At 36.0% G+C, this 25,062-nt stretch overlaps 1 protein-coding gene across 3 annotated transcripts in view; it reads right to left on the bottom strand.

The window, feature by feature from the left end:
• SLC12A6 (solute carrier family 12 member 6) overlaps positions 1 to 25,062 on the bottom strand; it is an 86,486-nt gene that overhangs the window by 39,473 nt on the left and 21,951 nt on the right. The window lies entirely within an intron of this gene.

Raw genomic sequence — 25,062 nt, 5'->3', positions numbered from 1 at the left:
GACAAAGGAACATATGACATGTGACCATAACAGCTCAAAATCAAGACATAACTAAAGCAGATATGTTCTGACTTGACTTTAAGATAAAAATGACAAACTGGATTTTATAAACCTTTATTTATTCAGTAATCTATCATAAAATTAGTGGCCATAAGCCGAGTTCCTAATGCAACACATACTGACAACCACTATTTCACAAACCAACCATTTGTTTATTTTAAAGGATTAAAAGCATTAAGGGCTAAATAAGGAAAAGATTCAGCTCTACTTTCCTAAAAAATTAAGTCTCTTGAGATACAAGGGATTACATCTGGCTTCCTGGAATGTGTCTGGAAATAAAAATTTCAGACCAGGGGTGGGGTGGGGTCTGTAAAAAATGGGAAAAGAAGTTACATCTTTATTTTTAGTAACCTCTAATGGCAGTTCAGTATTTTCTCCAATGTAATGTAGGCAACAAACTACATAAAAGTACCTGTAATTTTGTCAACAATAAATATCGGATATTTTCATGTCACACTGTAGTTGCTGCACATATCTCAATATCTTTCAGGTTCAATACTACTCTAAAATTATGGTAATTATTAGGATGGGTGCTAGGTTTTATTCAATGTATTGATAAAGAAGCACTTATATCATTAGATCACAAGTTTAATATTTTGATAACTGTACTTTAGTGTAACAATGTTCTTTTTAATCATATATGTATTTATATGTGTATTATCGTAGCATTTAAAAACATTCTGAAAAGGAATTTGTAGGCTTCAGACTGCCAAAGAGGTCCAAGATCCAAAAAAATTTAAGAATTACTGTTTTAGAGAAAATTCAAATAATATCTTCCATGGTGTTTATAGATATAAATGTTTACTTAATTGAATTGAACACTTTAAGCATCACAGAGACAAAGAACCAATGAGAATACTTAACAAATGGTTTTGAAAAAGAGAAATTCCAGTTTTCTATTCTAACATATTTTCCCAACATAACAGCACGTGAATTTCCAGTTTTAATTTACACTCATATTATATCCTATCTAAATCAACAATACGGTTCACTAGTGAATTCTACTAAACATTCAAAGAAGAATAAACACCAATCCTTCTCAAATTCTTCCAAAAAACAGAAGTGGAGAGAATACTTCCAAACTCGTTTTACAAGGCCAGCATTACCCTGATATCAGACAAGGACACCATAAGAAAAGAAAATCAATCACAGGCTAATATCCCTGATGAACATAGATGCAATAATCCTCAACAAAATATGTATTAGCAAACCAAATTCAACAATACCTTTGAAGGACCAAGCACCATGACAAAATTGGATTTATCTCATCACGAGAAAAAAAAATTCTGTAACTATGTATGGTGTCAGGTGTTAAATAGACTTATCGTGGTGATCTTTTTACAATATATATAAATATCAAATCATGTTGTACACCTGAAGCTAACATAATGTTTCTATGTCAATTATACCTCAATAAAAAAAATAAAGATTAAAAAAAGAACATGGATTGCTCTTGCATATAAGACAAAGTAGGAATAACAGTTCCATAGTAGTGAATATATTAGATGTTCTCCCTCTCCCCCTCTCCCCACCCCACCACCCCTGGAGAAGGGGAAAATTCAGGCCCCATCATTAGAGAAGCAGGTGTATAATGGTATGGAAGAAGAGTGAGAAAGACACAGAATTTTAGAACCAGAACTTTGGTCATCTAGATCTACTCTAGTGATTCTAAAAGAAAAGTTCAGAGAGGCGTTATCGGCATCTTCTGTTTTTCTTCCTAAAACTATACCGACATCCTTCTCAAGATTTTGACTCCCAGCTGCTGTCTGTCGTGTCTGCCTTTATTGATCAGGTCTGCTAGGACAGAACAAAGTTGAGAACCTTGGATCTTTATATTTATAGTTGAGAAGACAAATACCTGGGTTGATAGATGGCCAAAGACACATCACATTACTGCCAAAGAGAAAGGTTAGAGACATAGTCTTGATGTCTTGAGAACCTATGTTATGCTTCTCAGTACTCTGTAATTCTAACATTCTTGTTCTAAAACAAAGTACAATAGCCTAAAACAAGTTATCTGGAATTGTTAGGGAATGTATCTACGAATAAAAAATGGAAAAACATCTCACATTCCTCAGGCAGAGTAGGTGTGAATTTAGAGGTGGGAATATGAATGACTTTTTTCCTTTTTTTTTTTCTTTCTTTTTTTATTTTTTAAATTAAATTTATTGGGGTGACAATTGTTAGTAAATTTACATAGATTTCAGGTGTACAATTCTGTATTACATCATCTATAAATCCCATTGTGTGTTCAGACTTTTTTTCTTAAAAAGAATTAATTACGTCCTTCTGTACTGTATACTTCCTTGCCTTTTGAGCTGGGCTTAAGTGATGTATATGTATTCTCGAGCCAAACCAGGACTCTTCCTTTGAACACCCCATTTTGAGATGAGCACAAAGAAGTCTTTTGTGTAGTTCGTTCCAAGTTAACTTAAACTTTCATTTTTCATTTCATATAATTAAGGGATGGGGAACAGTCTTTACTTATTTGATAAGTGGGATATTAACCCCCAAGACCTGTAGATGCTTCATTAATGCTATATGTAAGAGCTGAAATAAGGGAGAATCCAGGAGTAAAATGGCTCACGAAGCCAGCAGAATGAAACCTGGCATGCCTGTAAAAATCCTAACTGGTAAATGGGTTTAAGCTGAAGGGTGTTTCTGGGTATGCAATCCAAACTGTGTAGAGCCGTCAACATTGTTGAGATATGTCTGGGCATCCTTCTATTGTCCTATATCCGAACACTCCCATTTAACATGTTTCTGCCTTTACCACAGGTGAGGGCACACCCAAGTTTGCCTGAGACTGGGAGTTGTCCCTAAATGTTACACAAAATGACATTTATTTTAACCAAATTACTTCATGTAATAAGAACAGGGGGCTAATAATGTAACCGATTTTACTCTTCTGTGGTCATAATAAATAAAGCTCCTCCTAGGTCATAATATAAGCAGGCTATACTCAAAAGCCTGTGATACTCTACCGGTTAGAACGGTAGTGCAAATAAAAAACAAAACAACCTTTTTGCAATTGAAAAAGTGAACTGAAAATATTTCCTCATTAACAATAATGACACAGTAGTTTTACACATAAGGCACTTGCTCATATTTAATTTATCCTGCATAAATGGTACGGAACAGAGATTTTATTCAGTTTCTTGTCAAGTGCCTTAGAAAACAGAGAGAGAGAGAGAGAAAAACGGGTGGTACTCACATGCAAAACTACCTCTGTAAACAATTTTTCTAAAAAGCTTGATTATTTCTCCTAGTTTGTCCATAAACTTTTTCTAAATTTTCTTTGATAATCACTTCATCTACTATCGGTAGTGAATTTGAAGCAAATAAAGCTAAGCCTGTATCTAAAACTTGCATCTAAAACTCAGTGTAGGTTTGTCTTCATTAAAGATAGAATGAGTCATTTCATTAACACAATAAATAGTGAAAACTAATTGCTTAGACGAAGACGTAAGTATGATCACATGAATATACCTCAGGACAATTAGCTTATTATGCTACTGTCTAGATTATCTAGACATACTACAAAAACTATTTCAGGATACCAAATACCTGAAACCACCAGTCTTAACACATTCCTAATTTTATAGACTCTGAATTGTAAAAAACAAAGAAGCACTATCATCGTAGGAAAACATCTGACTCAGATTTAGGCAAAGATGATTAAAGATGAAAGCAAAGACAATTACTCTAACACTCATATTTATTAGATTCTGCATCTCCACATGGGTAGGTCTTCATTGAGTGACAAACCTGAGAGGGAAAACAAGTTGAAATAAGGTAAAACCTGAAAAACCTATGCTCTTCATATAGATTTTGAACTTACTGCAATTAAATTAGATAGACCGAGAAAAATTAACATGTGATTAACTGGGTTTAAATAAATAAATGGTTGAAAAATATCAGGTAATTTTAGGCAAAGTAAAATTAAGCAGTAAGATGGAACTATAAAGCAATACATACAAAAAGTTAATAAATCAGTAGTTCTTTATGTTTCCAGTCTTACTCCATAAAGGAGAGTCAAAAGATCCTTCTTTGATTTTTAATATAATAAGAATATTAATTTTTGAAAAGGCATTTAGAGTCTACTTCTGGCCAAAAAAGATAATTTCTGCTGGGATTTATAGTTTAGTTCAAACTATGTGCCCACGTCCAGGACCTGTGTAGACAGCTAACCATGGAGAGAATAAGCTGTGGCAGCAGCACTGAATCATGGACTGAACTTCATGTGCAGTGCTACTGCTCAGTGCACCTTCTATAGTATACTAATAGGGACCTGGTGAGACATGGTTTGGGGCAGGGATGGTAAGTAATTTTGACAAATCTATTTAATAGTCAATTAGATTTCGATAATTACAATTTATCAAATCCTTCAATATGCTAATTGTTGCTTAACTAATCTATAAAAGAAGAATATAATATTGGGCATTTCTGAGTATATCAGAAGAGATAATTTGTTTTTCATCAAACACATTGTGTAATTAGTGTTAGATGGTATACACTTTGAGAAACGTTCAACTAATTCATATTAATATACCAAGGTTAAAATAACTCTCTGAATCATCAATCCTATTTACTCATTCATTCATTCAGCAATATTTCCATTAAACCAGCATTTTCCAAATTTGCCTAGTCAAAAGAACCAGCTGGAATAATTGTCAAATTACAAATTCCTGGGTCACATAACTAACCCTAATGACTCGATCTCATGGGAGGATCCCGAGATTCTGTAGCTTTACGAAGTACCCCACAACTATCACAAAGCTTCTTTCAACCATCCATCCACTGAAACATTTGAGTAACTGGCAAGTGCCAGGCATTTTTCCACGGGCTAGGAATACAGCAGTAAATAAGAGACAAATTTCCTATTCTTATGCAGATTTGGTGAGATAAAGAATAAAAGAAAATGAATAACCACAATTATTTTCTTTTATAACACTCATTATAAGCCAAAATGAAGAAGAGTGAATGGAAAGGCTATTTTGGATTGAGTGGACAGTGAAGGCCTTTCTGAGGAAATAATCTTTCAGATGAGACCTACATGTAAGGGAGACAGACGAGAGGATCTTGAAAAAGACTGATCAGGGCAGAGTATTTATGCAAAGGCCCTAAAATGGGAATAAACTTGGTATGTTTGGGAAACATTAATGTGGCGAAAGCACGGTGAGTAGGAAAGTGGTTTAAAAATACAGGTCAGCAAATCAGATAACAGATACATGTTGTAGTATTGCAGACCATGGTAAAAGTGTGAATTTTACTTTAAAAATGATGTGAAACAATGGTAGGTTTTAAGTAGCATAAAAGGTCTGGTTAACTTTTTAAAAGATGCAGGCTGTTGGTTGGAGAATGGACTGTGGAGGGAGTACGAGTAAAAACGGAACCAATTAGGAGTCTACTGCAGAAATCTTAGAAAGGTATGATAATGACTGTAGTGAAGATGGTAAAAATTGAGAAAGTGACGATATCTTCTGGAAAGACAGCTCATGAGTTAGTCTGCAAAGATAATGTCCATGTTACTCTAAAATTTGTAGTTTTTTTCATTCATTTATTCAATAAATATTTTTGAGCATCTTCTACATGTGAAATGTTATCTAATTACTAGAAATGCAGCAACAAAAATCCCTGTCAAAGAGCTTATGTTTGTGGGGAAGAGACAAACAATAAACAAATAATGTACTACATTATATGTCAAGAGTGGTAAGAGTTATAAAACAAACAAAAAAAGCAGAGTAAGGGAATAGAGAGAATGGGGAGAGGGGATGGTTTCTGTGCTAGTTTAGATACTGAGTCTAAAAGGGTCTCTCAGATAATGTGACATCTGACCAGAAACTTCAAGTGAGCCCTCTAGCCAAACAAACATCTGCAGGAAGAACATTCTAGGCAGAGAGAACCATGTCAAGATCCTGAAGCAGGCATGTGTTGGCACGTCCAATGAATAGCAAGGAGGCCAAGTTACCAGACAGAATAGCGGGGTAAAAATGACAGGATACGGGGTAAGAGATGGATGTGTGTGGTGGGAGAGAGGGGCACAGATCATGCGGTGCCTTTGGAGGACATAGTAAGGACTTTTGATTTTACTTTGAGTGAGCTAGGAAGCCATTGAGAGGTTTGGGTTTGTTTTAACATGATCACTCTAGCTGTTGTCTGGAGGGTAGATTGCAGGAGGCAAATGAGGCAGTAGAGGAATTAGGAAACAGAAGGCTTTTGCTATCATCCAAGAAAACATAATGGTAGTTTGGATCAAGTCAGAAGTACTGGCGGTCAGATGCTGGGAATGTCTCAAAGGAAGTATTCACAAGATTAGCATGCTGATGGACGGAATATGGGGTGGGAGAGAAAGAAAGGAGTCAAAGTTTTTTCTAGAGCAATTACATGAACAGAGATGCCATTTACTGAGTTGTGGAAGACTGGGAGAAGAGCAATGATGGTGATGATGAGTGAAACTGGTAAAGAGAGGGCCACTGTGATAGTTGTGCATCTGTCCTGGAGCAAACACACGAGGCATAGTGAAAAGAGAACACAGGATTTGGAAGCAGATAAAGTTCAAGTGACATCCTAGCTCTACCATACACTATTCATGTAACGCTGGGAAAATGGTCTAATATTTCTTAGTCTTAATTTACTATGTATACAACAGGAATACTACTACACCACAGAAAATTATTGTGAGGATTACAGATGGTAGATACTCATTAAATAGTAACTATGAAGAAAAAGATATAAAACTGTGAGTAAGATGACAAACACAGTCAGGAGCAGAAATTGCAACTCTTTTTCATAATATGTCATTAAATATTTAATTTTAACATAAAGGTTAAAGGGGGCAAAAGCATTTAAAGCAATGCTTTACATTTCTTCTTAGCTGCTAAAGCTTCTGCAATTTGGAAACTGAATGTACAGCATAAAAAGGGATAATTTGTAACAACAAATGAAATGGGAGAGGTTAAAGGACTGAACTTGCATAGATGAACAGAGATAAGATGCAATCAGAAGAAAAAGAATTGTACATATCAAAGTTTTAGTTGCATAAACCTAATGGTGACCACAAAACAAAAATCTATAACTGAGACACGTAACAAAGAAAAAGAGAAAATGGAAGGGAAAAAAATGATAGAACACCACCAAATTAAAAGCGCACACAGAAACACAAGGGAAAAGAAAACGATGAAACTATAGAACAATCAGAAAACAAAAGATGAAATGGCCATAGTACGTCCTCATATATCAATAATCACCCTAAATGTAAACAAAGTGATCTCACCAATCAAAAGGCACAGAGTAGCGGGACAGATTAAAAAACAAGACACAACTATATGTCGGCTTAGGAGATCCATCTCAGCTGCAAACACAAACACAGATTCAAAATGAAGGGGTGGAAGATGATACTCAAAGCATCCAAAGAAAATCAGGTGTAGTCATACTTATATCACACAAAATAGATTTCAAGATAAAAAAGGTAACATGAGACAAAGATAGGCATTTCATAATAACAAAGGGGAAAACCATCAAGAAGACATAACACTTTTCAATACCTATGTACCAACCTGGGTATACCAAAATATATAAAACAAATACTAAGAGACCTAAAAGAAGAGACTGACAAAAATACAATTATAGTAGGGGAGCTACATACACCATTGACAGCAATAGATAGATCAACAAAATAGAAAGTCAATAAGGAAATATTGGCCTTGAATGACACATTAGACCAAATAGACATTGTTCATATTTACAGAGCTTTACATCCCAAAACGACAGAATATACACTTGACAGCAATAGACAGATCAACCAAATAGAAAGTCAATAAGGAAATATTGGCCTTGAATGACACATTAGACCAAATAGACATTGTTCATATTTACAGAGCTTTACATCCCAAAACGACAGAATATACACTTTTCTCAAGGACAGACCATGTGTTAGGGAACAAAACTAATACATTTAAGAAGACTGTAATCATACCAGTCATAGTTTCCAACCACAACGACATGAAACTATAAACAAGAAGATATCTGGGAAAACCACAAATATGTGGAGATTAAACAACATGTTATTGAACAACTATTGGGTCAAAGTGGAAATAAAAGAAGAGTCAAGTCAAATGAAAATGACAATACGACATATCAAAATTTTTGGAATGAAGCAAAAGTAGTACTAAGATGTCTAATCATTACTGTCTTACCTCAAGGATCAAGAAAAATCTCAAACAATCTAACATTTCACTTAAAAAAAGAAAACAAGAAAAAAGAAGAAAAACAAAGCACAGAGTCAATAGAAGGAAGGAAATAATACAAATTAGAGCAGAATTAAACAAAATAGAAAATAAGAAGACAACAGAAGTAATTAAACAAAGAGCTGGTTCTTTGAAAAGATAAATTAAATTGGCAAACCTCTGGCTAGATTCACTAAGGAAGAAAAGATTCAAATAAATAAAATCAGAAAGGAAAGAGAAGTTAACAACAAACACCAGAGAAATACAATGGTTTATACAAGAATACTATGAAATGCTATATGCCACCAAATTCAACAACCCAAAAGAAGTGGACAAATTGTTAGAAATATATAACCTTACTAGACTGACCCATGAAGAACTGGAAAACCTATATAGACTAATCAACAGTCAGAAAATTGAAACAGCAATCAAAAACTTCCAAAAAAACAACAGTCTAGGACCAGACGTCTTCACTGGTGAATTCTACCAAACATTCAAAGATGATTTAATACCAATTCTTTCAAAAAATTGAAGAGGGAATACTTTCTAACTCATTTTATGAGGCCAACAATACTTTTGATACCAAAACCAGGCAAGGACAACACAAAAAAAGAAAACTACTATCTCTTATGAACATAGATGCAAAAATCCTCCAAAAAATATTAGCAACTCAAATACAACAATACATTAAAAGACAATACATCACTATCAAGTGGGATGTGGGATTCATTTCAGGAATGCAAGGATGGTTTAACATTTACAAATCAGCCAATGTGATACACCACACTAACATAATAAAAAATAAAAATCATATCACAACCATAGATACAAAAAAGGATTTGGCAAGATACAACATTCATTTGTGATTAAAACACTCAATAAAATGGGTATAGAAGGAAAGTATCTAAACATAAAAAAGGCTATATATGACAAATCCTCAGCTAATATACTCCACAGTGAAAAACTGAAAGCTTTTCCTCTAAGGTCCGAAACAAGACAAAAATGCTCACTTTCACCACTGTTATTCAACATAGTACTGGAAGTCCTAGCCAGAGCAATCAGGCAAGAGAAAGAAATAAAAGGCATCCAAATTGGGAATAAAGAAGTCACTATTTGCAGATGACATGATTCCATATATATAGAAAACCCTAAAGACCCCACCAAAAGCCTATCAGAGACTATAAACACAGTAAGAGGCAGGCTACAAAATCAATGTACAAAAGTCTGTTGCGTTCCTACACACTAACAATGAAATAGAGAAATGAAGAAAACAATCCCATTTGCAATTTTAACAAAAAGGATAAAATACCCAGGAATAAACTTAACAAAGGACTGTAGTAGGACCTATACAGTGCAAACCTCAAGATATGAGATAACATCTCACATCTGTTAGAATGGCTACTATCAATAAGACAAGAAATAACAAATGTTGGAGAGGTTGTGGGGAAAAGGGATCCTCATACACTGCTGGTAGGAATGTAAAATGGTGCAGCCTCTATGGAAAACAGTAAGGAAGTTCCTCAAAAAATTAAGAATAGAGCTACCATATGACCCAGCAATCCCTCTTCTGGGTACCTACCAAAAAAATCTGAAAACATTTAACCATAAAGATATATGTACTCCTATGCCCATGGCAGCATTATTCACAATAGCCAAGACATGGAAACAACCTAAGTGTCCTTTAACAGATGATTGGATAAAGAAGATGTGGTATGTATATGCAATGGAATACTACTCGGCCATAAAAAGAACGAAATACGCTATTTGCAACAACATGGATGGATCTTGAGAGTATCATGCTAAATAAAATAAGTCAGATGGAAAAGAACAAGAACCATATGATTTCACTCATATGTGGGATGTACAGCAAAAAACAACAAACAAACAAAACAAACTCAAAGACACAGACAACAGTATGGTGGTTATCAGAGGGGAAGGGGGATACAGAGAGGATGAAGGTCAAGAAGGTCAAATATATGGTAACAGAAGGAGTTTAGACTGGGTAGTGAGCACAATGCAATATGTAGCTGATGCATTATAGCACTGTGCACCTGAAACTGATGTGTTATTAACTACTGTTACCCCCAATAAATTTAAATTTTAAAAAGCTCATAATCTAATTGAGTCAAATCAACATAAGGAACTAAAAAGAATGGTTACAACAGTATCTTACATTTAATAACATTTTAAAGTTTTAAAAATGTTTTTACATAGTTCCTTTGATTCTCATGATAACCCTGAGATATTGGTAGGAAACATATAAAGAAGGTAAATTAGGCTCAATGGTTTGGCCAGGGCATACTGAGTATAAATTTCAATAACTGGCTTGGACCTGGATTCTGATTTTTCTATATTATGCTGGTAGTTCTTAAAATTTAGGTATAAGAATAAATATCAGTAATACAACTTTTAATTATCTAGGGATGAAAAAACTATGGTTAAAGAAATTAGGGGGCGGCCGGTTAGCTCAGTTGGTTAGAGCATGATGCTGGTAATACCAGGGTTGCTGGTTCGATCCCCACATGGGCCACTGTGAGCTGCACCCTCCACAACTAGATTGAAACAACTACTTGACTTGGGGCTGATGGGTCCTGGAAAAACACTTTCAAAAAATAAAATAAAAATTTAAAAAACAAAAAGAAACACATCCAATTGCTGTACAAAAGAAACTACAACTAGCATTTACAAAATAATTATATAAACTACAAATCAGCAAAACAGGTATCCAATATGTAGAAGTACACAGGAACCACAGATGACCATATTATGTCTACTGCACCACAGAGTCAGAAACACTACTTACCCCAGTAAGACACCCTCCCCTGAATCCCACAGGGCATCAGAAGAAGGTAAAGGGACACCCATGTGTTTATGAAATCCAATACAGAGTCAGGGCTAAAAGGGTAGAGAAATTAGGAGGAGATAAAGATCATCAACCAAGAAGAGTAAATATGGCTCTGTTTTTAAAATAACCGGAAAATAAGCCCTAGCATGACTTTTCAGGGTGCTTGTAATATAAAATAAGCCCTACCGTATTTCCCCGAAAATAAGACCGGGTCTTACATTAATTTTTTCTCCAAAAGACTCATTAGGGCTTATTTTATATTACAAGCATCCTGAAAAATCATGCTAGTGCTTATTTCCGATTAGGTCTTATTTTCGGGAAACACAGTATTTGAAAAAGTTGAGTAACCAAACTATTTTATTTTTATTATTTTCATACTTCTAAAAGAATACAAGTGTTCATAAATATTGTAATTTTATCTTAACAAGTTTATTAAATTCATTTTGTTCTAAACATGTTGGTAGATATTTAACTATTTTAGATGAGGAGGATGTGATTCCCCCTTTTCCCTACACCCCTGCCATTAACCCTGTGAACTGAAAGTCAAAGCACCTTATCAAATATCATTTTTTTATGTTTGTGCTGGTGTATCTTTAACATCGCTTCAAAATTTGATGCTCTGTTTTTTTAACAGGCTCAGAGCCTTCGCTTGGCAACAGTATCTAGCAAGATTAATATCGTGTGCATTACATTTATTTTTACTTTATACTCTATTTATGGCAAGCATGCTGGTGTTTCATTTAGTGACAGCTTCCTTTGTAAAAGAAACCAGAAGAGCAGTCACTCAATTAAAAAAAAGTAAATAAATGTAAAGATGATATATAAAAGTGGAAAAAATATACCAATAGTCACTAAATAACTAAATTCAGGCAGAATTTCTTACTATCATCATACTTAAAATGCATAGCAACCATGTGAGGAACAGTTTATTCCCATGTTCCAGAAGAAACTAGCTCTGAGGACACTAAACTGATTTGCCCAAGGTGGTAGAGCCAATAGGCGGTGGTATACAGCCATCAGTGCCGCTAGGGTCCAAAGGAGAGGAGCAACATGCATCAAAGCAGTGTAAGCTTTAAGGAGAACTTTCAGGAAGAACTCGAAACCACAGGGGAGGAATAAACATGGCACATGTCTGGGATGGAAAACAACTGAAATTCTCCAAACAGAAGTCTACAAATGAAAGCAGTACTTTAGGAAAGGAAGCATGAGTGCAATACACAAAGTGAAATGAATGCCGGATTTATAAGAGACAAGCAGACCTACTCATTATTAGACCACTGCAGTTTACCCATATGGTAACAAACATCTCTAGCGAGGTCTCTAGAATAGTAGTAATATGTAGATTTATCATTAATTCAACCAATACTCTAAATGCCTACCATATGTCAGGTGCTGTGCTATGCAGTACAGGTACCAAAAGAGTGACCCTTTGTTCTCAAGACATTTGCAGAGGAAAGAAACACAAACAATTATGAAACAATAAGGAGACATTTCAGTCAGAGACTGACAATAAATAATGGAGAAGTTTTGAAAAATAGGAAATATATGCCTACTAATATACCTGTATATAATATTAGGTATATGTTATACCTAATACATAACGGTATATTAGTCTGTATCATCTATACAGAGGGTGAAAAAATGTATACACATTTTAAGAAAAGAAAAACTGTATTAAAATTGTAATACTCAATATATACAGATAACAAAATATGAATACAAATCATGTGTATACATTTTTTGGCACCCCTGGTATGTAAGTAAATATAGTGCACCTTATAATATAAACCTAATTGACACGAAAGGAGAAGAGAGTACTATCATTGACCAAAAAAAGTGGGTAAGAGAAGCAGAACCAGTCAACATATGTGTTTCCAACTTTTGATTCTTCCCCTTCCCTCATTCACTAAACCCAGTGGATTTTAGCTTCCACACCCATCTCTTCTTTTCCACTGTGCTGCCACCATTTAGATTCTCATCCTTTCTAGCTTGAGCCATTAAAATAATCCAGTCATTCTCCCTGCCACCAATTCTTCCATCTTCAAACAATTCTGCATTTTCCTCCATATTAATAATCCTAAAACCTGCTTTTATCAGGTTGCTTCATTGCTTAAAAAACAAAATAAACACTTTCAAAAGTCTCCAGGTGACACTGCTGGAGTCCCCAACCATTCTGTGAAGAGATGTTCTCACTTCTTATTTATATCCTGACATCATGTGTGAGGTACTAATTCAAGTCCCTCCAAGGAAAGGGAAGGGCTGCCTTGCAGGCTCTGCCTCCATTCTTACTGTGAATTTTCTGGCTGGGTGCAGTGGTGGTATCACAGGGTAATGGCTTAAACACCTAAAAATAGATCCTAGCTTACGTGTTTGGATCTCTTGGCTTACAGGATGAAATCCAAAAACCTCATCCTGGCTTTCAAGTCCCTTTAATGTGTAACACTAGTTTACTCCTCTCTAACCTTACCGTTTGCTGTTCTTAGTCATGAAACCTCTCTGAAACACTCTCTGAAATGCTTCGTGAGCCTTCATTCTAGACCCATGCATCTTTGCTTATGTCAATTTTTCAATGAAAATTTCCTTGTCTTTCTTCTCCATTTGCCTGACTACATCCTTCAAAGACCCAACTCAAGTGCTTCTTTCCTCGGCGCCTACTCTGAAGTTTAATTTTCTAAGATTTGATCTTCCTCTGAACTGTTGGGTATCTGCTGCCTTGTAATTTCTTTTAATTAATTAACCTATTAATTCAAGAAATATTTACTAAGAACCTGTACATGTCAAACTGTATGCCAGGGCAGTGGAGGATACACGAAGATGAATAGAACATAGCAGCTACCCTTAAGGGGCTTGTATTTTGTAGTACATATGGGTTAGACAAGTAATTATGTCACGGTGATTACAGTACTGTATTCGAGATATAAACAAAGAGAATGTAACAGAGAAGCCACTAAGGAAGGAATGATGTTTGAGCTCAGTCCTAAAGGAAGAGCGTTTGTTTGGTAACTGAAGAACATACCAGGAAGATGGAACAAATACTGTATTTCCCCCAAAATAAGACCTAACCGGGAAAATAAGCCCCAGCATGATTTTTCAGGATGCTTGTAATATAAGCCCTACCCCCAAAATAAGCCCTAGTTAAGATCGTCAGCTAGATGGACGCATTTAGTATGTCCGTTGCAACACATGACAGACGTATTGAATTATAAAATTGAATTATAAAATATTAATATATAATTAAATATAAATATTATTGACATTAATACTTAAATGATAATATAAATTATAATTATTTGTAAATACCCAAGAGGGGCCTCTGGACAAGAGGTAAATGCGTATGTAAACAGATGAACTCCAGACTTACTGTTGAATGACCAATCGGAGTACAGACACAACACATGAAAAACGTGCCCACGATAACAAATGGACATGGTTGTGTCTAATATGAATCTTCATAATTCAATACGTCATGTCTTATAACGGACGTACTTAATGCACTTGTGTGAAATAAACAAACGTTTTCTGAATTTTGGTGCCTACAATTTTTCCTCGCTTTTGTGTGGACCATTATTCTTAACCGTCATCATTTTTGTTGCCACTCCTGTCTCCTAAGTCTCCAGTTAACACTTGATTTAATGGTAGATTTAAAGGGAATAATATTTCGACCCCCAGACAAGATGAGTGCAAAAAGAAAAAAACTATTCCATCGAGTACAAGAAAGGAATCATGGAGGACTCCCGGGGCAAGAATCTTTCGGCTTTCTACAGAGAGAAGTTGGATCTCTGAATGGTCTGAAAATGGCAAGCAGAGTATGATAACCGCAGTCAACAGGTAGACGAGGGAAATGATAAGAAGTCTAAGTGTGGATCAGGTCGGCAACCATTATTTCCTGAGCTGGAAGACATCATCTGTGAATGGATTGCTGACAGGAGAGCAAAGGCTTTGGTTGTGCACAGGGCTGATATTCAAGCATTTGCCCTTGCAATGGCACCACAGTTAGAAATATCCCTAGAAGAAATCAAAGCCTCACAACACTGCCTGAATGAAGATATCAACTGTCTCTAACAAGATCGACAACACTGTTCAAGCTGGAAGATACTGAAGTTATTAAATGTGCACTTTCATTTAAGTCCTTTGTTGATGGCATCGACTTTTCTAAATACCAACCCTCCAACATGATTGCTATGGATGAAACTGCAGCGTTTATGGGCCAAGGATCTCAAACAACAATTGATCACAAGAGTACCTTGTCAATCTACATTCCCTCCACTGGCTACCAAAGTGCACGTGTTACCTGTATTTTGGCAATTTGTCTGGATGGAAAGAAAGCCCCACCTCTAATCATCACTAAGGGCAAGAAAGATCAGGTTGAATGTGTCTCAGGCATTTATGTTCTTGAAACCAAAAAAGCCTGGTGCACACAAGCAGTTATAAGGAAGGTGGTCAATTTAATGCTGCCACTTGTTTTGCGAGGTGGTCAAAGAGGCTGCTAGTCTGGGATTCAGCCAGCACTCACCGCACTAAAGACATGAAGAACTTCCTTGCAGAGAGAACAGATCAAATAATGACATGACTGTACTTGAATAAATGTAGATTTTTTTACATGAATAAATGAATAAATGTAGATTGTTGTACATTAAAAATAACATATCCCCTAAAAATAAGCCCTAATGCATCTTTTGGAGCAAAAATTAATATAAAACCCAGTCTTATTTTCAGGGCAATACGGTGTGTGGAAACAAGAGACATTCAAGAACATCCGTGGGATCTGGTGTGCAGTATGTATGAAAGAGGGATCGACAAAGAGCCTGTGCAGTTGGGGTATTCTAAATCATGAGGCATATGTGGGGTCTGCTAAGCAGTATAGGTTTGATTCTGTGGGCAATGGAGAAACATCACGGGGTTTTAAATGGGGCAGTAAAAGGATGACATTTATATTTGAGACAAATTCCTCTGGCAGTTACTGTAATGGATGGCTTTAGGAGCCTAGACTAGAAGTGGCAAAAGAGTAACCTGAACTAATGTAGTAGCAATGAGGATGGGGAGAAGAGGACAGATTTGAGAAACACTTGGGAGATAAAATGGACAGCAGTTGGTGAAAGACAGGAAAAGAGGGAGAGGTCGGGGAAAAGAGACTGTGTATTTTAATACATTGAGAAGGAGTCAATAAAGTAGTAGAAAACACAGGAGAGAGGAGGCAACAAAGGCGCTGGAGCACAGGTGTACAGATGAGTACTGAATAAGAGGAAAGACCAAGGTAAAGGGTAGGTGTCAATACAGAGGTAGGTAAGAAGTTGGGAAGAGGTGTTTGGGAAATACAGTCTACTCTGTGAAGCAGAAGTTCAGTCATATGCTGACTACAAGGGACTGAAGGAATGGGGGCTTAATAAGCATTTTAAGTTTTGTGAGAAACTTAGATAAAAGAGGTTAACTAGGATCACACGGAAAAAATTTTGAATAATGTTAACAGTAAGTTAAGGTTAGAAATGGTGAATTTGTGGTGGCACCAATTCTCACAGCCGTGAGCTATCCCCTTACGTTCCCTACCCCCCACCCCCAGCAACACAGCTGCCAAGATTAAGAATGAGAGGAGAAAAATTAAATAAATAAATAAATAAGTAAGTAAATAAATAAATAAATAAATGTTTTTTAAAAAAGAGAATGAGAGGAGACCCAGTTAGTCAAGCTGGGGTTGAGGGGTGAGTGTGGGGGTGTCCTATCTGCCCATTATAAGTGCTTTGAGGGCAAGAACTTTGTTTAAACGTTGCTGTGAAAATAATTTTTTGTAACAAAGCTTTGTGCATGCTATAAAAATTCAATACATGTTTGTTAATTGCCTAATGTGAAGTTATTTCAAAGAAAAAGATCCAGAGATAGAAATGCAAAAGTAGTTTCAATAGAAGGTTAACAATGGAAATAATTTTATAGTCATCATCAAAACACAGAGTCAAAAAGGATAAACTTTCCTAAAAGTCAATGTAAAGAGAGAGGAACTGAGATCAAGTTCCAGAAATACTAGAGAACAGAAGTACAACCGTAGAAGGAAACAGAGAAAAAAAAATCATTGAAGGAACTATGACAGCAATGCTGTCATGCCAATTTTCTCCCAAAGAATCTAGACACTAAAAGGATGAGAAAGTTAATTAAGGTAGGAAGTAGTGAAAATGCAGTGCCAAACATGACTATGGGAGCAGAAAACACTATACACAAGTCCTGAAGAAATGTATAAGAATTCATTTAGCAATCTTCCCTCTGAACCACCCGAGTTGCTTTAACAAAAAGGTTAGACAACAGCAGCCAGCAGGCACGCAGCTGAAGCTTGAATAGATCAAGAACCAGGACCAGCCAGAGTCTTGCACAAGCCACTCAAGTCCATTTCTTGCAGCAGAGGCCCATGGTAGTGCAGGGAGGGGGACAGTGTGATGTTGGAGGAGGTGGAACGGATGGCACTGGGGAACAATATTGGGTTCCAGGCATAACACAGTCAAAGAAGACACGAGGAGGTACAAGCAGATCTGCAACGTCTTTCAAATTCTGGTGCACATGCTAAGTATAAGCATTAGATTAACAGAGGCCCTTGAGGAAACTAGTGCTGTTTAGCAGAGTGTCCCAAGCAAGACAAATGTTCTTAGAAGGCTACTTTTGGGGGCTTCAGATTTGTGTAAAGAAAATGAATATGATACAAATTATGTTCTGAACTCATTTGAATAATTTTGTTAAAACTCTTTCTAGATATATGGGAGCATCCACTAGAAGGTGATGAACTCATCTGTAATGAAGACAGTTGTGATTTTAATGAACAGTCAGTCTGTACACTTGGACAACAGCAAGCATAATAGCAGAAAGCAGATTTAATAAAGCCCACAGTATAATATCAAGACAGTTTCTTGGGCCAAATCCACAAACTGATCAGCCAAGAAAAGTATAAATGATGAGAGGGCAGTACATAACAGTTAAAAGAAAAACTTTTAGAAAAATCTCACCAAAAAGTAACAGAATAAAAGGATTTAGGGATTGTTGCAAATGTTCAAGAAGATTGTTGATACCTTACATCCTTCTTTGGCTTTGTGGATGATTCAAATTATTCTTCACGCACTGTAAAAAAACATTCATGTTTCCTTCATTTTAAAAGATGGTTTCGGAAGAATAAGGCCTAACCATATAGACTACATCCTTAACAATGAGGGGCAGGAATTGACCCAAACACCCAAATTCTAAGAAGCTAAAGAGCTAAGGAATTAAGGAGCTAAAGCTTTGCATTATGGGGACTGAGATAATATGATAAACATTTCTGATATTTTCAGAGCCTGCACTGACTTCATGGCATGGTCAAAATTAATAATTGCTCAATGCAAACTGAATTTATCATTTTTCTAAATTTGCAAACATACAAATAAGTTAAAACAGAAACTATTGTGTATGTTGAAATTTTGAAAAACATCGTTTTTAGTGTGTGTACATGCACAAACACACAAACACGTTTTGATTATTAGTGAATGTGTCATGACCTACCATAATTTAAAAAAATAAATTGATTCTTAACAGTACATAACCTTTTGAGACTGGCTTCTTTCATTCAGCATAAGGCCTTGAAGATTATATATAAGTTGTTGCATGTTATCAGTACTTAGTTCCTTTATTTAAAAAGTTTTACTGAGATATAATTTACATACCATATAATTTACCCAGTTAGTGTTCAACTCAATGTTTTTTCATATATTCACATTGCTGTGCAATTGTCACCAAATTTTACAATTTGTACCCACTAGCAGTCAATCTTCACCTTACTCTGCCACCTTGCCCAGTCCAAAGCAACCACTAATATACTTTCTGTAGATTATATTTTCAAGGTTCAATCATATTGTAGCATGTATCAGTACTTCATTTGTTTTTATATTCTATTATATGAATATAACACATTTTATTAATCTATTCATCAGTTAGTGGACATCTGCATTGTTTCTTTTTTGGCTGTTATGAATAATGCTGCTGTGAACATTCCTGTACAAGGTTTTGGGTGTACATATATTCTCATTTCATTTAGGTATATACCTAGGAGTAGAATTGCTGGGTCATATGGTAGCTCTATATTTAACTTTTTGAGCAACTGCCAAACTGTATTCCAAAGTGGTTGTACCATTTTATGTTCTCACCAGAAGTGTATGAGGGTCTCAGTTTTTACACATCCTTGCCAATACTCGTTATTATCCATCTTTTTGATTAAAGCCTTCCTAGTGGATGTGAGGTGGTCTCTCATTGTAGTTTTGATGTGTGTTTCCCTGATGACTAAAGATTTTGAGCAGTTTTACATGTGCTTACTGGCACTTTTCCCTCTCCTCATGTCCATTTGGAAAGCTTTCACTTCTTTTTCCTCCCGCAATTTTAAGGTTTTGCTTTGACTTAATTAGTACTTTTACATCATAAATATTATTGAATTGTTCCCTGAAGTATGTCCCTTTGGGTTAGAGTCCTTACTTAGCATCTGCATAACACAAACCCAGGGAGTCTGTCCTTTTCCACTATTTCTGCCCCTTTGATCTTGTGATCTCTGTTCTGGCTCATTTATTTCATTAAAAACCTTTCTTAAATAATCTCAGAGGGGTTCAGTGGGTAACATACTAAATTTTGGTATATTTGTAATGCATTTCCCCCTTGTAGGGGATGACATTTTCACTTTTTCTCTTGGTAATCTGTGGATACTCTTCCACTGTCTCCTAATGTCCAGTGCTGTAGACTGGAATTCTGATGCCAGTCTGATACTTTATAGAGGTAATAAGTTCTATCTGGAAGCCATCAAGATGAATTCTTGGTATCCAAAAATTTTATCAGAATAATTCTAGGTGTGTGTTTTTCATCACTGATCTTCCCTGGAACTTCATTCTGTACCATGAAGTGTTTAGCTCGGGAACTTTTTTTCTATTTGTTGAATTATTGTTTCTCCCCCATTTCTTCCCCTTTTTTTGGAACTTATATTAGTCATGTTAAGTGTCCTGAATCTATCCTCCAAGTCTCTTTCTCTCTCTGTTTTTTTCAGTCTCTTTGTACTTCTGGCTCTGTGCTTTGAAATACTTCTTCCACTTGATCTTCCAGGCCAATATATGATCATATTAATTCCTTTATTGGATAATTATGTACTGGGTGCTTACTATGTACACGACAGTGTTGTTGGCATTGGATGCTGACAACATATCAGCAATGTCTACAAGAGAGGAAGTTCCTGCTCTTAGGGTGCTTACATTTCAGTGGAGATGGTTTTAAAAAAAAAAAAGCGTGTATGCATAGATCATGAGTCATGTGGTAATAAGTATTTAGCTGAGAAATCATATTTTTGCTCAATGAAGTCTTTTTTATACTTCACTGAACCTCCTAAATGCTCCTATTATTTATTATTTTCATATTCAAGCTATTGTCTCCTCTGGCATTTCTCTTTAGCTGGTCCACTACATTGTTTATTCTAAGTTATTCTTCTCTTTGTGGTTGCCTGGCTTTCCCAGATGGGTTGTTTTCTTTGTTACCTCAGAGGGGCTTAGGTTTCGTTGCTGAAGGACCACAGGTGGTAGGAGTCTCAAGGACCACAGGTGGTAGGAGTCTCAAGATAATAGGAAGGCAAAGCAGTCTCTATCCCGTAGGCGGGCAGCGCAGTAGGCAAACCGCCAGCCCTGTGGAGGAAGCCGCTGGGCTCTCAGGTGTCCTAACATCTCCCAGCCTCAGGGATGGGGAGATTATCAGTCCCCTGGCTCCTTCCCTTTCTCCTTCCCCCAGGAGTCCATGGATCTCTACCAAGCCAGCTCTTTCCTGGATCTGCCATTCTTATCCTCACCCCCAGGCTCCTGTCCAGCCCGAGAAACAAGTCCTCGGCAGCTCTCCCTGACAGAGCTCCCACAGAGCCCAGGCTTCACTTGCACCTAACTGTTCACTGGATACAGGGGTATTTGACTCAAGAGAGGCAGACAGAGGCTGGAATTAGGAACAGAGAAAAAGTAAGATTTTACCTTCCCAGAACTCTCTCTAAAAAATAAGTCCTGTTTAGAGACGAATCCTAAAAACATTCAAATTTTGGTAGGTAAGTCAAAAATTTAAAAAGCCTCTGAGAGGTGCAAACACTTGTGGTTTGTACCATTATCAACTACTGCCCTAAATGTTAAACTCTGAAAAATAATGAAGATCTTAATGTTAGTCAGATTTAAAGGATATTGACTAGATGGATAAATCTCAAAACAATTCTGTTGCATAAAAGCAGTCAGACACAAAAGAGAGTATATACTGTATGATTCCATTCATATAAAATTCTAGGGAATGCAAAGTAATGTATAGTGACAGAAAGCAGATCAGTGGATGCCTAGGGACCCGGGAATTAGGTGAACATATTACAAAAGGGTACAAGGAGGGCCAGCCCAGCGGCTCAGACGGTTGGACCTCCGTGCTCCTAACGCCAAATGCTCCCAGTTCGATTCCCACATGGGCCAGTGGGCTCTCAACCACAAGGTTGCCAGTTCAATTCCTTGAGTCCCACAAGGGATGGTGGGCTCCGCCCCCTGCAACGAAGATTGAACACGGCACCTCAAGCTGAGCTGCCACTGAGGTCCCGGATAGCTCAGTTGGAGCATGTCCTCTCAGCCACAAGGTTGCCGGTTCGACGCCCGCAAGGGATGGTGGGCTGTGCCCCCTGCAACTAGAAAAACAGCAACTGGACTTGGAGCTGAGCTGCGCCCTCCACAACTAAGATTGAAAGGACAACAACTTGACTTGGAAAAAGTCCTGGAAGTACACATTGTTCCCCAATAAAGTGCTGTTCCCCTTCCCCAATAAAATCTTTAAAAATAAATAAATAAAATAAAAGGGTACACGGAGACTTTTGGAAGTGGTGGAAATGATTATCTTATGATAATGGTTTCAGGGGTGAATATATATTTTAAAACTCATCAAACTGTACACTTCAAATATGTGTGGCTTAATGTCCATTATATCTCAATAATATAATAATATTTCAATAATAAAATTAATATTGACTGGGAAGAATATTTGCAACTTACATCACAAAGGCTGATTGATATCCCTAAAGAACATCTAAAAATAAAGAAAAACACCAACAGGTAAGAGATATGTACAGAAAGTCACTGAACTTTTGTGAGTTTGAAATTTTCCATAATAAAAAAAATATTTATATATATGTATAACTTTCAAAAAACTATTAAAACACTATCCTTTACCCTCATATAAGTCACAATACATTTGAAGGGATACAAATATAATTTCCAAGCCATTTCAAGTTCAGGGCATACTGCAAAGTACATCTGAGTGCCAATGTACACTGATCAAAGTTGAGGTAGACAAATTAGGCAAATCATCTTGGGGAAAATGAATATTAGTCTGGCCTTGAGGTGATGTGGGTTTGTGCAATTTTTTATGGTAGGCAGGGAGTACAAAGCAGAAATAGGCAGTTTAAATGAAGAAAAAGATATGAACACAGGCAATGCGGTGGGGGAAATATGAAGAAAGCTTTTGACAAGTACTCTTACTATCGGTTGGCCATTTCTAATACAACCATTGAAGTCTCTTGACACAGAAAGGTATATTGCAGCAAAAAGCACACACAGGAAAGGAATTGAGATATAACTCACTATATAGGTTTTGGAATGATCAAAATTATTAATGTCATTTATGCACCATACTTAATCTTTACCATGTCTATGTTCTAGACCTACTTTTCTCTAAACAGACTTGTATCTTTACCGAGCTTAATTCTAAGTAATAAGATCCTTGAAGTATTACAATATTTTCTAATACTCTTAAAGTAAATATATCTTTCATACCTTCAGTAGTATATTTATTCTTAAGTTATAATAAAATTCAATTCTTTCACTTACTCCATCTAACCATCTTTTTTCATCACTTAAAATCCTTAGTCTTCAAGCCTCCTATTCCTATCTCACTGATAAGTGTGTCTCCCTAGCAATTTAAGTAGCGGAGAGTTACAAAAGGATTGTCAGACTAAGCCAAGTTCCTTGCCTATTCAGATTTCTCAATTATTAGCATTATTTGAAAAAATAATCTACCTTTGGAAATATTCTACACCAAATAAAAAAGCAACCCAATGTAAAAAAAGGTGGAAATAACAAGTAACTTTCAATTAATTTTGAAAAATCCATAAAGACAAAAGAATTAGAACCTAAGAATTATTAACTACTGAAACAATAAAGCAGCCTAGTTCAGAAAACATAACTAATCATGTGAGTGTTTAAAGTAAAGACAGTATGAGGTGGTGAAAGGAAAAAAGGCTTAAGAGTCTCAGAAACCTTAAATTCCACTCCTACCACTAAAACAGTATCTTGGCACCTCATTTTCCTCATTTCTAAAATGGTGATAATGGTACCTGTACTGCAGTATGTTGTGAGGATTAAATAAGCCAATATTTGTACAGTGCCTGGCATATAGTAGGTGCTCAACATTACTATAATGTTGATAACATTAAGTAAAATTATTTCATCTCTCAACCTAGCAAAACCAACAAATGCTATATTCTTTAGAGTTTACTGGCTTATGATACTTCTGGGGTGGGGGTGGGCTTTCTGACAATGATGGAATATTAAGGGTAGGGACGGTGGCAGAAAAACATTCTTCATCAAAACTTGAAAGATAAACTTCTGATACTGAGATTTTTAAAACATGCAAACCTGAATTTCTGTTAGTTGTGTTGGTAAAAACCCCATTTGAATAGTTAAAAGGACCAAAATAATAAATAAAGCTTTTTAAATCTTCATTAAAGATTTTTTTTTAATCAATACAAAGAAACTCTTTAGTTGTCTATTTAAACCTATTTTTATGTGAGTCCATATATGGAGGTACGTAAATCATCGTCTTTAGAACATAAGCTTTCATGGGTCATGAGCAGAGCTAAGGTTTAGTTAACAACCTAACATCTTGCGAGTTCTTAATAAAATTTAAATTCCATTTCACATGAAATCACTTTCATACCATTCATATTACTTGAAAGTTAATGTTTGGAGATGCTGTTCAATACCAATAAAGGTTCCTTTCTTTTCTATTACAGGTCTGTTTCTGAAAATTTCCTTTGTACCCTATTTCAAAGGAAGGAGAAATCTTCCAATCTGGTATCTGTATCAAGTGAAGGTAAATCCAGCAGTCAAATCCTAATTCACACACAATATAAGAAGATCTGAGGAGTGAGGGAGAAGAGTTAGAACAATTGCTTCATAGAAATACTTAATAAATATTTAAATAAGTAAATAAATGTAACATTTATACCTGATTAAGTAAATGCAATAAACAGTAAAACTCTGTTGTATTGTTCCTATTTTAAAAAATCAGATTTAACAATGCTCACATCAAAGTCCTGTGGCCCATGCACATTAAGATATAAAATAACTTTCTCTTATTCTTAAAAACCTAGGACCCACAACTCGCCATGTAGCCCGAGGCAAGTTACTATCAACAGCCTCAATTTATCTCTAAAAAGGCAAAAACACCTACTATCCCCAGAGTAGGGAAGAGGATGAAATTGATGACACTTCATTAAGTAGCCTCATCTCTTAGCTCTTTCCTGCATGCCCAATGTGCTAACTACCTTAAACTTGTTTCCCACAAGCTCTACGCCTTCCTGTCATAACTTCTTAATTGTCCCTATGACTGTAATCTCCTTCTCTAGACCTCCCTTCAAGAATCAGTTGTGTCCCATCCTCTGAGATACCTGTCCAGGATCCTTTCCAGGTAATATTATTACTCTCTCCATCATCTGTTATCCAAAGTGGTTTCTTTTTGCTCTCATTAAACCACTGATCACAATGTAAAAAGTGAAATGTTGCTCTTATTTTTGAGTGCTGTGTCACACATGTTAAGTGATTTATATTCATTTTCCCATGTAATACACAATCACCCTGTAAAGTAGGCTGTTACTACCTTTGTTTTATCAAT

The sequence above is a fragment of the Rhinolophus hipposideros genome (assembly GCF_964194185.1).
Source record: "Rhinolophus hipposideros genome assembly, chromosome: 5".
In the NCBI taxonomy this organism is placed as follows: Eukaryota; Metazoa; Chordata; class Mammalia; order Chiroptera; family Rhinolophidae; genus Rhinolophus; species Rhinolophus hipposideros.
The sequence above is the reverse complement of the archived record's forward strand: the minus strand, read 5'-3'. Positions and strand labels throughout refer to the sequence as shown.